This window comes from Cavia porcellus, unplaced genomic scaffold, assembly GCF_034190915.1.
Source record: "Cavia porcellus strain 051 isolate PalLab524CR breed Dunkin Hartley unplaced genomic scaffold, mCavPor4.1 scaffold_19, whole genome shotgun sequence".
NCBI lineage: Eukaryota > Metazoa > Chordata > Mammalia > Rodentia > Caviidae > Cavia > Cavia porcellus.
In genome coordinates, this window is record NW_026947502.1 from 3,055,963 (window position 1) to 3,072,726 (window position 16,764).

Sequence of the window (16,764 nt, forward strand, 5' to 3'; positions counted from 1 at the left end):
TCCTTCCCTCAGAGGGAACTGCATGGGTGAGGGAGGGGACCGCAGGGGCCAGCGTGAGCCCTAGAGATGGGGAAGTTCCAGGATCAGAAAGGAGGCAGCTGGACCACACAGGTCCACAGAGCCCGCTCAGAACCCAACGCCTTGTCCAGCAACCCCCTCACCTGGGAACCAGGGGCCCCTCTCCCCTGGCAGACGCCACCTCCATGCCCAGCCAGGTAGGGGCCCGGGGCATCCTCTGAACAAACACTTCGCTCAACAGTGCCCATCAGTCAGAGGGACCGGGAGAGTTTGAGGCTGGAGCTGCCATTCTGGAGACGCTGAGATCAGTGCTCAGCTTATCCTGGGGGAGCAAGCCTCTTGTCCCAGGCGGATGACAGCTCTGGGGCTGAGCCAAGCTGTGTGGTGGAGGCAGCAGGTGCAGGGCACAGGAGACAACAGCCACAGGGGACAGACTGCATCTGCAGCTGTCACAGGGGCGGGCCTCTCAGGGTCTGGACGGTGGCCTTGCACAAGGTCCTCCCTCTGACCTGGTGTCCCGGGTGGGGCTGCGGAGCAGCCTGGTCAGGCTCAGGAGTCGGCCAGCCTGTGCTCAGCTGCAGGTTCCCCAGGCTGACTTAGGAAGCCCGGAGTGGAGCTGGTGCCCGCCCTGCAGCTCTCTCACTCCTCCTGATGGACAGTGTGGGAACTGTCCTGCAGACTCCTGGAAACTGCTCATTTCCGGGAACAGAAACTGAAAGCTGGCCTCACTGCCATTGTGTCCCCTCCTGTGAGACCAGCGGGCAGCGCTCAGACACAGATATACCACAGCAGGGAGCCAGAGCCACGCAGGGGTCCAGGCCTGCAAGCAAAGCCCGGCTGGCAGCTCGGCCTGTCCTTGGCTGCTCTGCTTCCCTTCCTGATGGTCGGCTTTTCCTAGGACCTCAGCCCTTCTCGCCTCATGCCTCATTTCTGAATGTATTTGGGTCTTTCCAGAAGGAAAGCCCTTTACTTGAAGGTTGTGACCTTCTCCCAGGAAGTGGATGCCTTTCTGGAAAAGCCAGAGACACCCACTTACATTCAGCTTTCTGAAGGTAAGTGCAAAGCTCTGAACTGCACCGTGGTAAGAACTTCTGCTAATGTAAAGACACTAAAGGGGGACCCCTGCCTCCCGAGCAAGAAAGTCTAGGTCTGACCTGCTCTGCTTATGGGGTGTTCACGACAGGGGCCCCCTGTGACAACCTTAAGGCACCGCACAGTGTGACAATATTGTTGGTGCATGGAACCCATCCACCCGCCAGCGTGGAGGCACAGGGCCGGCTGTCACCTCCCTGTCCCTGGTGTTGTGCACCCGAACAGAGTCTGGAAACAGAGGGCAGGGTGTGGCACCTGCTTCTACTGATTTTCTCGGTGGGGACAGAGAGCCTTGGGTACATCTGAGAGCCCGGACTTTTACAACAGATGATTCAAGTATTTTATCTACTTTGGAAAAACTGGCTCTTGCGGGGTATCAGTTTATTTATAGACAAATGGAGTGGCGGGTTTTCTTCCACTTTGTCTGTTTTTCTGTGCATGGTTCACTTCACTCAGTGTCCTTGAGTTCTACCCGCTTCTTTGTGAACGACAGGAGTTCACTGTCCTGCCGGGCTGAATGATCTTCCATCATGTGTGTGTGTGTGTGTGAATGTGAATGTCACATTGTCTTCACTCGTGTCCACGGATGGCCCCCTCGGCTGATTCTGAGTCTCAGCTCCTATGAATGCTGCTGTGATTCATGAGGACAGGCAGCTGTGTCTGGGCTCGATGGTCAGTTCTACATTGCTGGGTCAGGTGCTCAGAAAATCACCTTAAAGGAGGGAAGAACCTGATCAGTTCCTGGTTTGCAAGGCTTAGTTCTTGGTTGCTCCCTGCTGTCTGTCTCCTTTGACTCTCTTGAGCAGAATTTCACCATGCAGGGCTGCCCTTCTGCGGGGTCCAAACACTGGACTGGAACCTGACCACAGACCAGGGAACCAGATCGAGGCGTGAGAACAGAACGTTATTAGCGGCCACGAGCACTTTTCCTCTCCTCACTCCTCCCATCTCAGGATCTCCCCATCTCGGACCTTGTCCTGGATCCCACTCACCTGGCTTCCATGAGCCAGTCTGCCTCTGCACCACCCTGACACCACGCCACTCACCCGCCACCCAGATCAAGTACCCTGCCGTCCCACCACAGGATGCACAAACTGTGGCCCCTGGGACCGTCACAGGGACCCTTGGAAGACTCCAGGTAGTGTGGCCAGTGGCCTCAGGGGTGTGCAGCTCCAAAGCCTATTTGAGGTGTGCTGTGCTTTCCCCCATAGCCCTCCCTCCCTCTGGACTCTGGCAAAATCTGTGATAATTTCACTAGATAGCTCCCTCGCCTCATGTGTATAAAGTCCTTGGAAAGGTGGGCTCTGAGGAGTGGGGCTAAAGTGATGTTGTGGTTTACATCTAGATGTCCCGAGTCTCTCTTTTTTTATATGAAGGTAGTAAAATACAACAGAACAAAGGCAATCTGGATGCAGTGAAGTTGGTACAGAATCTCACAGCAGGACACAGGGATAACAGTGATAGGTGCCACAGTATATCTCGTTATCTTCACAATAGCTGTCCAGTCAATCAGGTATAGCAAGATCAAACCAAAAACAGAACATTATAAAACCTATCAAGACAGAATACTGAATAGAGCAAAACAGTGAGAACAAAGCAAATCAGTGAAAACATTTGCTTTCAAACACAAGACAGAAGGAGATCCCCCATATGTGCTGTATGCATGCGGCCATCCTCCCAGGGCATGTTGAGACCTCGGTCCCCAGTTGCTAACATGGAGGGGGAGGACATTTGATTCTCAGCCCGTGTGCTGGTAGGCTCAGGGCAGAGCTGACTGGTTCTCCACTTACCAGGAGGTCCCGGGAGTCTTGTATTTGTACGTGGGGCTTTGGAAAGTGACTTCACGGGGGGATGTGGATTAATCCACTGATGGGTTCACAGCTCACCGCGGTGTTGGGAGGGGAAGCCTGGCTGGAGGAGGTGGGCACTGGGGCGGGCCTGGGCCCTCCAGCCCCACTTTGATCCTTCTGCTTCCTGCTCCCTGCCGTGAGCTCTCTCTCCCCTGCCATGTCTCTCTCCCATGTCTCCCTGCCTCGGAGCCACCCAGCTGTGGACTGAAACCCTACAGACTATGAGCCAAAATAGACTTTTCCTCCTTGTGGGCACTGGGTGTTGCGGTCAGCAACAGGAACGCACCGTAACTGAGGTAGAGAGAGCTGTCTTGCACCACTGGAAACCAGCATTGGAATGAGAATAGGAGGCTCAGAAAACACTGGTTCCCAGTCTCTCCTCAATTACGAAACATGCGTCCTGGTAAGGGTGAGCGCGAACCCCCTGCAGTAAGCGGGCACTGTCCCCAGAGAAGTGTCTCAGCACCCAGCAGGCGCCAGTTCTGTCAAACAACACCGTGCACCTTCGGGACGGAGCTGTGGAAACATGGCATCCCTGTCGCGGGCACAGACTGATGGGGCCTCGGGATTTAGTCCTAACTCTGCTTCTTCTCCTTCATCAGGGGCGCTGATAACACTTTTCTAGTTGAGCTTGAAGAAGATTAAATGAGAGGAGGCACACAACGGACAGAGCCCAGACAAACGCACAGACACGAGACCTCCTTGCAGTTGTGTTAAGTAGGAGAGGGGCTAGAAGAATTCCCTGAGGAACAACTTCCTCAGGTGTCTTCACAGGACCAGAGAGTCCTCAGCGTGGGAGCAGCGTGCCTGCATGTCGCCTGTAGTGAAAACCCCCCGCGATCCCTGGGAGGTGGGTAGAGGACCTCGCACCTCGCAGGCAGAAACTCACCTGGGTGCTCCAAGGAGCCTGTGCAGCCTCCAGCACTGGCCAGGTCCCCACCCTCCCCTCCGTGGGAGGCGGAGTCCAGGCCTTGGGACTGGATGAGTTGCAGCAGGTGTGGGGACCAGGTGTGGGGAGCATGTTGAGCAGGCAGGGGCTCCCCCAGGAAGTACGAGGGGAGGGGAAATGTTCACAGAGCTTGGGGAAGGAAGGGAGCCCCTGCTGAGGCTGTGAGCCATGTCCCAGAGATAGAAGAGTGGAGCTCGTGGGGCAGCATCAGGTCATGGGGTGAGGCCAGGACAGGTTTCCAGCCACTTCAGGAGACCCCAGGGGTGGGTGAGGCAGAGAGCGCCTCGCTCAACAGAGAGGATCTGTGAGGCTCAGACATCCCCGCAGAAGACCGGTTCTGAGTTTCAGAAATTTTAAACATTTGCAGTCACACACAAAGAAGGGGACAGACCAGACCTTTAAGGGAAAGTCGGGCCGCCGTCACGCGTGGGCTGTGGGTGATGAAGCAGGAACTATCTGTGTGTCAGAAGACTAAACGGGGTCTAATGGGGACCCCAACAATTCCTTTCCAAGTCCAACCCCACAGAGCTTCAGTCTCCTTTCAGATTCGGCCCAAGAGAGGCTGAAGGGAAGGTAGGAGAGCGGGAAAAAGAGTCAAGTCTATCATGCCCAGGGGCAAATGCCCTGTAAGGAATGAGGTCCTTATGTGTGCCTAACACGGACCAAGACACTTAACAAAACAGAGCTTTCTAAAAGCTCCTGCTAAACAGAGAGAGACAGAGACAGGGACAGAGATAGATAGATAGAGAGAGAGAGAAAGAGAGAGAGAGAGAGAGAGCGAGCCAACAAGACAGCCCGTGTCCCTAGACTAGCCCGAGGGCCTTTACTAAGCACACCACCATCTGCACACAGGATTGTGCAAATGGTTGTTAACTTGAAATTATGTGGGAAGTTTGTGTCCACGTCTCCACTGAAGTGGGTATGTGACAGGTACTCACCATAATGTCCCAATTTGGCAAAAAAAAAAAAAAAAAAAAACCTCTTGAGAGTAAAAAAAAGCCACTTTCACAGTGTGAATGAAAAGTAACTTCACTACTCCTGATGCAGACTGGCAGCCCAGGGAGGACCCCGGCCTTCTCCCGCTGAGTGCCTGGGTGCGGAGAGCTGGTAGGTGCAGTGGTCAGCCCTCCCCTCCCATCCGCGGAGAGGCAGGGGTGTGCCCTGCCCACGACGAGGGGCCTGGCTGACCCTCTCCTGCCCTGGTCCCCTCACCAGTCCTCCTCACGGCCAGCCGTTGCCGTGACAGCTGCAGAGCAGGGCTCAGGCTCTCCTGACCGCTGGTGATGTGCACGTCACCCAGTGCCCGCTATGCCCGCTCCATTGCCATCAGTGTCCTCAGTGTTTCTTTGCTAGTGGACCTGGAATCCTGCACTGGGTGTGAAGTGCATCGGTTCCTGTGTCGCACACACCCTTCCTAACCCCGGTGCCCCTCTGCTCCTCAGGTGGCCCCTCTGCTGGCCAACATGGAAGAAGACCTGGTGTCCCATCGCACGCCCCTGTCTGCCTCCTTCACATCTGGAGTGTCCTATCACAGAGTCGGAGGCGTCCCACTGGAGGTCAGCAGGGATCTGGAGAAGGCCGTGAAGGAAGGGCAGCTGCTGGAAGTGATCGCCATAGCCAGGAAGGTGGTGGAGATGGCATCCAGGGCCACGGTGAGCCTTGCCGTGACGGGGGACTCCGGCAATGGTATGTCATCCTTCGTCAACGCCCTGCGAGGGATCGGACATGAGGATGCAGCCTCGGCTCCCACCGGGGTGGTGAGGACCACCCTGACCCCGGCCAGGTACACCTCCCCCAGCTTCCCCGATGTGTTCTTGTGGGACCTCCCGGGCATGGGGGCTTCAGACCAGAGCCTCGACCACTACCTGAGAGAGCTGCAGAACAGCCAGTACGACCTCTTCCTCCTCATCGCGTCCGAGCAGTTCAGCCTGCACCACGTGAGGCTGGCCAAGACCATCCAGGGCATGGGGAAGAGGTTCTACGTCATCTGGACCAAGGTGGACAGGGACCTCAGCACGACCCCCCCTCTCCCGGGGCCTCCTCCTGCGCAACATCCAGGAGAATATCCTGGAGACTCTCCAGAAGGAAGGGGTGCACAAACCCCCCATCTTCCTGGTATCCAGCCTCGACCCCGATTTGCATGACTTCCCAGATCTAAGGAAGAAGCTGAGGATCGACATCTTCAACATCCGGTGCAGTGGACCCTTGGAGGCCCTGTCCTGTGCGTGTAAGGAGACCATTAACGAGAAAGTGGCCTCGCTGAAGACCAGAGTTCTGCAAAACTGTCCAGAGGACACCCTTGGCAGCTGTGGTGCCGACGACCAGGAGCAGTATCTGCGGGTCTACCGGGGGTGCTTTGGCATAGACGACGACTCCCTCCTGCAGGTGGCCTGGAGCACCGGGAGGGTGGTGTCAGAGTACAGGACCCTCCTGAGGTCCCAGGATCTGTGTGGTCTCCGCAGAGCAGACTGTAGACTGCGCCTGGCCACCTGCTCAGTGATGAAGATGCTGCTCCGCCTGCTCCGCTGGGTCCCGTGGCTCGGTCCCCGTGCTGTCCGCTGGTTTGCACGCAAGACACACAGGCGGATGCTTCACTTGGTCACCCAGGACACCAAGGGCATCCTGAAGAAAATCCTGGAGGACTCCACATGTCCCGCCTGAACACAGCACGGGAGCAGATGGCAACCTCCTTTGCCCTGTGGAAGTTAGCCCCCCATCCTTTTACCCACTGGAAGTCAAGAAATGTAAATGACTTTCTATTCATAAGGAATATAAGGCTATGCAAATTTTTGAAAGCAATTTTTTAAAAAATCGTTCATTTTCATAGTCTCAACTTTAATGCCTTGTTCCTTTGAGGAAAACAGTTTTTATTGAAATCAACCGAGTTTCCTGATTTCAGTAGTAAGAAATTTTGCTTTCAGTGGTAGCTGCCATGTGGCTGGTCACCAGCCTGTCGTTCCCCCTGTAAATCACAGTAAATTCTTCTCCCTTGAAACTCCTGTGTTCTTTCTCTCTTTCCTGTCACTGTGCAAACTTACTGAATGCTGGTGTGGCACAGAGGGGCTCTCGTGGGTTTAGGAGAGCCCAGGTCCAGTCAACACTGTCCTTTGATCCCTGCTCGGTGTTGGGGACCAGATTCCAGGTGGGTCCTAGCACCCCAGGTGATTACCTGTGCACGAGGCCCACAGGTGAGAGACGCCAGGAAACCCCCTAGGGAACGTGTCATGTCCAGCTCAACTGCAGCAAGGTCCAGCCAGGCAGTGTTTGGGCCTGTTTTCTGGTGTTATAATGAAATACCTCACTGAGCATGGTGGTGCACACCTATGATCCTAGCCCTCAGGGGGCTGAGACAGGAGAGCCACTGTGAGTTCAAGGCCAGCCTGGGCTACACAGCAAGACCTTATCTCAAGACAAATCAAAACACAAAACACCTGAAGTGGGTTACAGACGTGGAAACGGTGTCTCTTGACCCACTGTGTTGGAATCTGCTGTTGAGTAGAGGCAGCATCCGTTTTGTCTCTGGTGAGAGCTTTACTACAAAACATGTGGGAGAGAGCAACAGCCAGGAGGCCTGAGGGTTCCGGATCAGAGAACGGATTTGTCACAACCCCCTCTCCCGGACCTGACTGGGTACCAGACCTTGTCACAGATCACTGCTCAAAGCTTCTGCCACCTCAGTGTCACCAGCACGTGAGCCCTGGCACAGTGTAAACACAGGAGCAGATACACGCCAGGGTAGCCTCTCAGCGGGGTGGCAGTGGGTTCAGGGAGGAGGATGAGGCTGTGGCCTCAGGAGGAGGAGCTCACCCCCTGCGGCTGCAGCTGGCAGGCACTGAGAGAAGCCTCAGTCCCCTCTGCTGCCTGTCAATCTCTGAGGGAGTCTCTGGTCCCTAACTCTTCTGCGACTTGGAATAACTGGTAATCCTAGTGCTAATGTATGCTAAAGGTGTGTGTTGGTCACTTTCTCCTTGCTGGGACAAAATACCCGACACTCAGAGTGAAAGGAGGAGAGGTTTATCTAGCTCATGGCTCTGTAGAGGTTTTGGTCCACATCAGTTGGCTCCAAGGCAGGGTGGCGTCACAGAGGAGAAACAGTTCACCAGGCAGAAGACAGCAGAAGCAATAAGGGAAAGAAACAAACCTCTTCCTGGCCCTTAGGCTGTGTGCGGGCTGACAGCCTAGGGTGGGTGTGGCACTCACACCCTTAATCCCAGCTCTGACCATGAATCAAGCACAAACTGGATTCAGCTGACCCTGCCCGCGGGTCAGTGCAGATCTGCAGGGCAGTTTCCTGGAGAAGGAACCGGGATTAACACAGACAGGGCCCGAGACAGAGAGACGGAGACAAGTCGAGGGAGTCCAATCAAGTCTCATTTATTAATAAAGTGGTCGCTGCTTTTATAGGGCAAGGGTGGGCCGATGGGACAAGAAGAGGCTATGGGGTGATCTCTGAAGGGTCATCGTCACGTCCCTGTATGTGACATAAGTAGGAGAGGATTATGGTTAATGTAGGCAGGCGCACTATGTGCCCATAGGAGGGAGAGGTGGAGAAACAGGAGCGGGGCTGTCGCACCGCTCCCTACATCTCCTCCCTTTCTATATTTTTTAATCAGGAGTATGGCAGGCTCTGTGAGGACAGCATCTCTCTTAGGTCAAGGACCTCATTACATGAACCCAACCGGGCCTTACCCGTCATGGGCTTGCAGGGCAGCAGTTGGTCCTGTGCCTGTGTTAGGTGGCTGGTGGTGTAATATGTATGTCCTAGTTGCCCGTCTCTGGCTGCCTGTCCATTGCCTTGGGGCAGTTAGGCCACATCATCATACGGGCCACTTGTTCCCTGTAGGTTTCTTAATTTGCCATCTCTAGCTAGTGATAGTATAGCTCAAAGGGCTTTGTCATAAACGCCTCTATCTGGTTATGAATGATCGCCATAATCCTCTGAAAAATACAAGGACCCACAGGGAGGAGAAGCAACAGGGCAGCTAGGGGCCCCAGGAGGGGCGCTAGGTAGGGGAAGAGCGCTCCCCAGAGCATGGAGAAGGGGTTAGAGGCCATTTGTGATGGGAGGTCCAAATCCACCATTGGTCAAGGGTGGTCCAAGTAGGATCTCAAGAAGGCACCAAGTAATCCATCGGTTTGGCATTTTCTGTAAGGAAGCACAAGAAGTTGCCTCAGGGTATGTGTTCACTCCTGGGCATTTTGGGGGTTATTATTATTTGGCTCATTAATTTGCCTAACAAGGCATTTGGGGAGCCATGTAGCCTCTTTGTCTTGGCAGGAGTATATGCACACTGAACCGCGTCCCCATATGAGAACGGGGTCAAGGCCCTACCATAAGTTAGTCAGGGGGTCTCTCCATAGTACAGAAGCAAATTGCTTTTGTGTTTCCGTATGCCAAAAATGCATGGCTATTGAGTGTCCAGAAGCATCAAAATTTTAAAAATTAAGGGTGAATAAGGCATGAGATAGAATATTTTTAGGTGTCCCCCTCTTTATGCACATTAAATACACACTGCATATTATAGACCTAGTCAAACCACCACACGATGATGAAGGCTCCTCAGGTTTTGAAGATCTGACATTGGGGAAGACAGTAACAAACAACGTGGTATCTCTCATTTTTTTCTCAGCAGCTGTCTCCATCCTTATATATGCTGAAATTAAACTCAAAAGACCAGAACAATATCACTCTGATCAGTTAAATGAGTCAAAGTAATTCACATTGGAATCTCTATCCCTGGAGTCTTTTTTGTAAAATGACCAGTCTCTCTACAGGTAAAACTGTTTTGTTTATGCTTTTGAGATAAGAACTGTTTAACTGTAAACCCTTGCAAGGCAGCAGCCATAGCAAAGCCTTGCTGACAAGCAGTTCCAATGTCACAGCAAAGGTGTATATATCCTATTAGGTCTGTTTTATTTTTATGAGGTCTGATAGTGGCCTGGCAGGCGGTGTTGGCATTTTCGAAAGCTAGCTGTTTAATAAAATCAGTGCCTGCAGAGCGTGGCCAAAGATTCTGTTAGCAGCAGTAATCAAACGATCAACAAATTCTGAAAAGGGTTCATCTGGGCCTTGCTTAATGCTAGTGAGAGAGGAGCTCATATTATCTTTTGCAGGCATCTTTCTGTATGCTCGAGTAGCTGCTGTTTGAATTTGAGTGAAAAGTGCTGGATTAAACTCCTTTTGAGCTTCTCTACATGCATAGGCATCTTCCACTATTAACATATTAAGGTCCTACCCATTGCTGGCTTGAGTATTGTGCCTGGCAGTCTCTTTGCAATTTTTTGTATATTCTGATTTTCACAAAAGATTATCCCCACCCGATAAAGTCACTCAGGCCAATCTTTGCCAATCTGTAGGTGTGAGCCAGCCGTCAGCCAGAGAATTTAAAACAGCAAGAGTGAAAGCAGCTGTAGGGCCATATTGGGCAACTGCTATCTTTAATTCTTTTAAAGCTGCCGCTGTGAATGGCCTATGGGTCCTAATGACTTGTGGAGCTAGCGGCACAGCGCCCACGCCGTCTTGCAGCTGTGTGGTGCCATCTTGGGGAGGTACCTTTGTTTCCATCACCGGAAACACCATTTCGGGGAGGGGCCCACCCTGATGTGGCGGAAGTGAGGCAAGCGCCATTTTAGATAGAGAGTTGTGGCGGGCCTCGGGTGGTAGGGGCTCGGATGGCAGCGGGCCGCCTCTTGGGGCTTTAACATATCATTTGACTCATCAGAGGGGCAAGAAGGTTTAGATTCGTCTCCTGAAGGGAGCGATGTTGGCGAAGCGGAAGTGCGTAAAGGCTTCACCTTGGGTGATTGTTTTCTCAGTTTGAGGGTCTCGGCAGCGCTGTGTGAGTAGCTCTGAGATTAGGTTCCAGCAGAAAAGGCCGTACTCTTTCCCATCTTTTGCATCAATAGAGCCCTCTAAAGGAAACCAAGGGCAAACCTTATGAATAAATTGAAAGTACTGTAATAAATCTTTTTCTTTAGCCTTTCTCCCTCTTGTCTTTAATGCTTTACTTAAACCTGATTATGATCGGCCTGACCCATGCGGGAAAAAAGGGGAAAGGATGGCCGTCCACTTACCGTGACTCGAGCGGCGCGGCAGGCTCCCCAGCAGCGTTGGTCACAAAACTCTTAGTTCCCTTCTTACGCTCGCGTCTCAGGACGGCTCCCTCGCTGAGCCCTTCGTGCCAGGAGCCCCATGACGGGCGCCACTTGACCCGGCCTGCAGGTCAATCCAGATCTGCGGGGCAGTTTCCTGGAGAAGGAACGGGGATTAACACAGACAGGGCCCGAGACAGAGAGACACAGACAAGTCGAGGGAGTCCGATCAAGTCTCATTTCTTAATAAAGTGGTCGCTGCTTTTATAGGGCAGGGGGCGGGCCGATGGGACAGGAAGAGGCTATGGGGTGATCTCTGATGGGTCATCGTCACGTCCCTGTACGTGACGTAAGTAGGAGAGGATTATGGTTAATGTAGGCAGGCGTACTATGTGCCCATAGGAGGGAGAGGTGGGGAGACAGCAGCAGGACAGTCACACTGCTCCCTACATTCAGCTACCTCTGAAAAGCCTGCCCCCCATGACCACATGAGGCTTTGGGGGAGACATCCAGACACAAGATATAACAAGGTGCCAACCCTGCGACGTCCATTCCAGCAGCTCAGGGCCTGGGTACAGTTCCTGCTCTGCTGACCAACCTCTGTGGCTTTTCTGCAGCAGTGAGGATTGAACCCCGCCAGGTGCCAGTAACCCAGCTACAGCCCCATCCCGAGAATTATCTTAATTTTTTTCATTGTTTTAACTTTCAAAGTGTTTTGGACAGTCTGCGTGTTTGCTTCCTCTCTCCCTCTCTTTTCCTCCCTTTTTGCTTTCCATCCCTTGTATCTTCCCTTCCTTCCCCTTGTCTATTTTATTGTCTTTTTTTAAAAAAATCTGTCCCGCAATCCCTGCACACCTCTGCCTCTGCTCCATTCAGAGGGCAGCCTGTGGTCTCCAGCCAGTTCTCCAAACCACCCATCCCAGGGCCATCAGTGTGATTACCATCTGTTCAGTTACTTCTCTTGTGCTGAGACAAAATACCCAGCACCTCCAAGTTAAGGGAGAAAAGGTTTCTTTGGCTCCCAGTGTGCAAAGGCTTCAGTCCACGGCCACCAGCTCCCAGGCAGGGTGGCGCAGCAGAGGGGCCTCACAGAGGAGAATCTGCCATGGCAGGCAGGCAGGGGAGAGCACATTCACCCTCCTTCTGTCCCCTCCATGTCATGCAGGCTCCCAGCGTGCAGCACTCACACTCTAACCCTAACTGGAACTAAGCAGAACCAATCCGTGGACTGAGGTAGTAATCATACCTCCCTGATCCCAGCAGCACACACACTCTGGACCCAGCCACCTCTGGAAAGCCCCACCTGTGACTGTGTGAGGCTTTGAGGGGTCACAGCCACGACACCAACATGTGCCTCTGGGCCTATAAAGATCTGTCCCTAAATTCTAAGTTTCACAGGTGTTTTGGGTTATTTTGTGTACTTCTATTCTGGGTGACGGTGACCGTTTTTGTCTTGTTTGGCTTGCTAAGGCCCTAGTGTTTGAGCCTGCAGAGCGCTAATCTGCATCCTCAGGCCTGGGCTGGCCTTGAGCTCCCTTCCTGCCTCAGTATCCACATTGCTCAAATCAGAAGCATAGACACTGGGCCTGGCTAATCCTTTTTATTTTTAAACAACCAATTAAACTGATTTAGTAAAATAGTTGACTCACATATCAGCAAAGGTGATTTCAACCTTGACTGTTGGCTAAATAGTGCAGAAATGATCTGCTTGACCAATTTTGGAAAAGTGAGTTTATCAGTCCCTTGTAGATTCTCACCTGGACACAATCCCACGTCCTACGAGCTTCACCACAGGGTGTTTTCCATGGTGGCACAGTAACTGGGCCGATCACTTTGAGATTTTTTTTCCCATGTGAGACCTTGTCTTGAAATAAAAAATAAAAAAGGCCTGGGGGTATAGCTCATATACAAAGACCCTGGACTCAACCTTTGTACTGCCAAAAAGAAAAAGAACAAGAGAAAGAGAAAGAGAGAGAGAGAAAGAAAGAGAGAGAGAGAAAGAGAGAGAGAGAGAGAGAGAGAGAGAGAGAGAGAGAGAGAGAGAAAGAAAGAAAGAAAGAAAGAGTTCAGAACTTATTTCAGAGCCAGGGCTGTGGGGGTGTGGCTGGGTGGTGGGGCTCACTGGCCCAGGGGACCTCACCCACTCGTCGAAGAGCCCCACCTCCGCCCCGCGTGCGCTTTGCTCCCGCCTGTCCACAGTGTGGGTTTTGCAACTGGAGCTGGCTGCTGAGCTGGCAGAATTTCCTAGGTCTTCTCGGGACGCTGACTTTAGGGATCCGGGGCGATTTTCCCGGAGCTGGAGGCAACCCGGACCCGGACCGAGCCCACGGCTCTATCCCGCGTGCAGCCAAGGGGCTGGCGAAGAGCGCGTGGGAAAGGGTCGGCCTGTCTGGGCAGGCCGAATGGCCAGGCGTTGCCAGGCGACCGCGCTCCCCGTTATTTTCCTCCTGCTCTCAGGAGGGGGCGCCCGCGAGCTGTCCGGCCCGCTCTGGCACAGTTGCGTTGCTGGGGCAACCAGTGTAGGGCAAAGGGTGCAGCCCAAGCCTGGCGGGTGCGTGCACTCTCCCGAGCTCAGTGACGCCGGCTTGGGGACTCTCAGGGACTGCATGAGTGCGTGCGCCCCGGCTCCACGGCTGTCCTGGTGGGTCCTGCTGTCAGCTGCCCCAGCCCGCATCCTTCAGGAAGCTCAGCTCGATCCCCAAGTGTAGTATCAGCAAGCACAGGAAAAGACATAAGACAGGACAGGGAATTTTGCCGTTCCCAGGGCATCTGGACGGGTCAGGGATTTAGCTCTGTAGTGTAAGCGCTTGCCTGGCAAGTGCAAGGTCATGAGTTCAATCCCCAATCCAAAAAAAAAAAAAAAAGGTTCCCAGGACATCTGGAGACACCTGAGAATTTACCCCGGACAATTCAGAGCTCTGCACACTGAGATGCAAGACTGCCGGAGAACTCGGACCACAGATGTTCACGGAGATCTTTCCAACAAACGTCTTGCCCTCTCCCCATCATTTTACAAGGGACACACTTCTGTTTGTTCGCGTCACAGTCTAATTGCACTCTCAGCCTGTACCTAGGCACAAAACATCCCAGGCTGTTTGCTTTTTCCAAGCCTGGTGGTCTCTGCAGGATTTTCCCCTGACCTTAGACCTGCTGGTAGCATTTCCTGTTTCTGCGATATTAGACCATGTGTGTCTGCGCGTGCGTGGATTTGACAGAGTGAAATTGCAAATGACTTAAGTCCTGTGTGGTTCCTTGGTCTCCAGGGCTCCTCCTGCTTGGAGTTGCTGATGTGTACAGCTAACGTGCACCCAGGGGCACTGGCCACAGGCGAGGTGTGTGCACACTGCGGAGTCTCTCAGCCACCAGGGAGCAGTGTTTCTGCCCCGCCAGCTTCAGACCCCACCACTCCTCCTTGACATCCCCACTGGAGCTGTCCACTTGCCTGCACTGGGCACTGGTGGCTGGGGAGGTCCCTGTCCCGCAGAAGGGACTCCTCAGAGGTTGCTGGGTGGCCTCCCGGAGTGCCACGTACCTCGGCATCACTGAGGGAGCAAATGTTCGATGCTGGTGTCCTGCTGACCAGACGCCCTGTGTGCGGCTGTGACAATCTGTGGAGGAGAGGGCACAGCCAGGCAGTTGGGAGGTTTGTGTGTGTGGCTCCCTGTCTACATGGAGTGGTTGTGTGGCAGTGGTCAGTGCTGAAGCTAGAGAAGGTCCAGCACAGGTCTTTCCTCCTCGTTCTGCAGCAGGGGTCGACCAGAAGGACTTGGTGGACTTTGCCTCTCTTCTCTTCCTAGTCCACTTGGTCCACCTCCCACCTCCCAGCCCTCTGTCACCAGCAATCACCCCAGGACTCCTAACTATCATGGTAGTGGTCTATAAATTCTAATTTTAATATAAAGTACTTGAAAAATTGATGTTTGTCCATTAACACACACACATTAGCACATGTGCAGTGAGAGGCGAGTCCCTTCCTGCAACCGCGTCGCCTGGTCCCGTGGGTCTTTCTGGACTTGGGAGGCCTACAGGTGAAGACACCGGTGGACAATGAGAGCCTACACACGGTGGGGGACAGGACCCCACACCGGCCGGCTCAGCTCCCCTTCCATCCTCCTCTGCTCAGCCTCCAGCTCTGTGCCTTTAAGGACTGCATACATCTGTCCCTCTTTGGGCTCAAGTGCCAGTCAGTATGCCTGGTGCCATGCCGTGCTCTGAGAACCTAATGTCTGTCTGACCTCCAGTGGTAACGCCAGGAGGCCGTCGCTTCTGGGCTTTGTTTTCACCCGTTCTGTGTCACTTTCCTCCCTTTCCTCCAGGATCTTGGGTCATGTCATGAAATTAGTAATTTATGTTATCTATTCTTTCTAATATAGGCATGTGCAGCTGTACACTTTCCTCACTGTGTTCCATAAGTTTGGGAATGCTATGTTGCCACTATCATTGGATTCTAGAAGCTTCTAGAATCATCTAGACCTCATCCTTCTGCTGCCCATTGGTGATTCGAGAGTGTGTTATACGGTTTCCAAGCATTTGCACAGTCTCTACGTTTCTCTTGCTATTACTGGTTTCTAGTTTCATTCCACTATGATACAGTAGTAGACAAGAGATTATCTCCATACTTTTCTATTTACTTAAGCATACTTTATGGCCTATGATATGCTCTATTTTGGAGAAAATCCCATGTCCTGCTGAGAAAAATGCGTATTCAGTTGTTGTTGAGTGGAACATTATAGATATTTGTTAAGTTCATTTGTTCACTGGTGTGGTTAAACCTTAATAGTTCTTTTTTAATTTTGTGGTCTGGCCGACCTATCTGTGAGTGAGACACTGAAACCCTGCTATGATATTTTTATGCACTTTTGTTTTATGAGATCAGAGTTGCTGACATTTGGGCTGACAATTGTTGTCTCTTCCTGTGAATTGTTTCCTTTCTCAGTACAGACTGACCTTCTCTGTCTATAATATGGTCAGCTTTGGCTTGAAATCTGCTTTATCTGGAGAGATGACAGCTCCATCCCTGGTTTTTCAGGCTCCTATTGCATAGAGCTTTGTTTCCCAACCGTTTCCTCCTGTCAGTCTGTGTGGTTTTTTGCGAGATTTGTCTCTTGCAGGAAACATAATCAAGGTTTGCTTTTGATCCAACCTGCCAATCTGTCTTTTGGTTGGGGAGTTAAGGCCATAGACATTGAATGTTATTATCAAAAGGTGTCTACCAAATCCCGTCGCTGCCGTATTTACCTGGTGATGATTCCTTTATTTTTTCCTTTTGTTTAACTGCCCTTCCAGTTAGATGCATTCTTTCCTGTGGGTTCGCTGGTGGTGCTGGCCTTGATCCCTCCCTCTGTAACAACCTAGAGTAATTTCCTGGGGTGCTGGCCTGGTGGTCATAAATTTCTTTGGATTCTCTTGGCTGTAGGAGACTTTTTATTTCTCTATCAATATTGCAGGATGAATCTGCAGGACACAGAAGTTTGAATTGGTGGTTGTTTTCTTTTAGGGATTAAAAGATTTTTCTCTGAGTCCTCCTGGGCTTTAACGTTTGTGTTGGGAAATCTTCTGTTATTCTGTTATTCAGGTTCGCCTTTCTAAGTTACTTGATGTTTTTCTTTAACAGCTGTTAGTATTTTCTCTTTCTGCCAAATTTCTAGGATTTTAATTATGATGGGTCACGGAGACAATATTTACTGCTTGTGGTATTTTGGGTTCTGTGTGCCTCATTTACCTGCACCTTGAATTCTTTCTCTGAATTTGGAAATTTTTCTT

At 52.2% G+C, this 16,764-nt stretch overlaps 1 long non-coding RNA gene and 1 pseudogene across 5 annotated transcripts; one reads left to right on the plus strand and one right to left on the minus strand.

The window, feature by feature from the left end:
• The first annotated feature begins 583 nt into the window (after nucleotides 1–583).
• Nucleotides 584–6,904, plus strand: LOC100730884 (immunity-related GTPase family M protein 1-like; annotated as a pseudogene).
• A 1,363-nt stretch (nucleotides 6,905–8,267) lies between these two features.
• On the minus strand, nucleotides 8,268–13,399 carry LOC106026414 (uncharacterized). 5 transcript variants are annotated; one of them, XR_010041020.1, is made up of 4 exons: nucleotides 13,163–13,399; nucleotides 12,759–12,865; nucleotides 10,984–11,158; nucleotides 8,268–10,821 (listed from the first exon to the last, which is right to left on the minus strand). It is a non-coding gene; the product is annotated as an uncharacterized LOC106026414 (long non-coding RNA). The 5 variants fall into 5 exon arrangements; XR_010041021.1 differs by lacking the exon at nucleotides 12,759–12,865 and having other exon boundaries at nucleotides 13,163–13,393; XR_010041023.1 differs by lacking the exons at nucleotides 12,759–12,865; nucleotides 13,163–13,399 and having other exon boundaries at nucleotides 8,268–9,055; nucleotides 9,437–10,821; nucleotides 10,984–11,285.
• Between the last annotated feature and the right edge of the window lie 3,365 nt (nucleotides 13,400–16,764).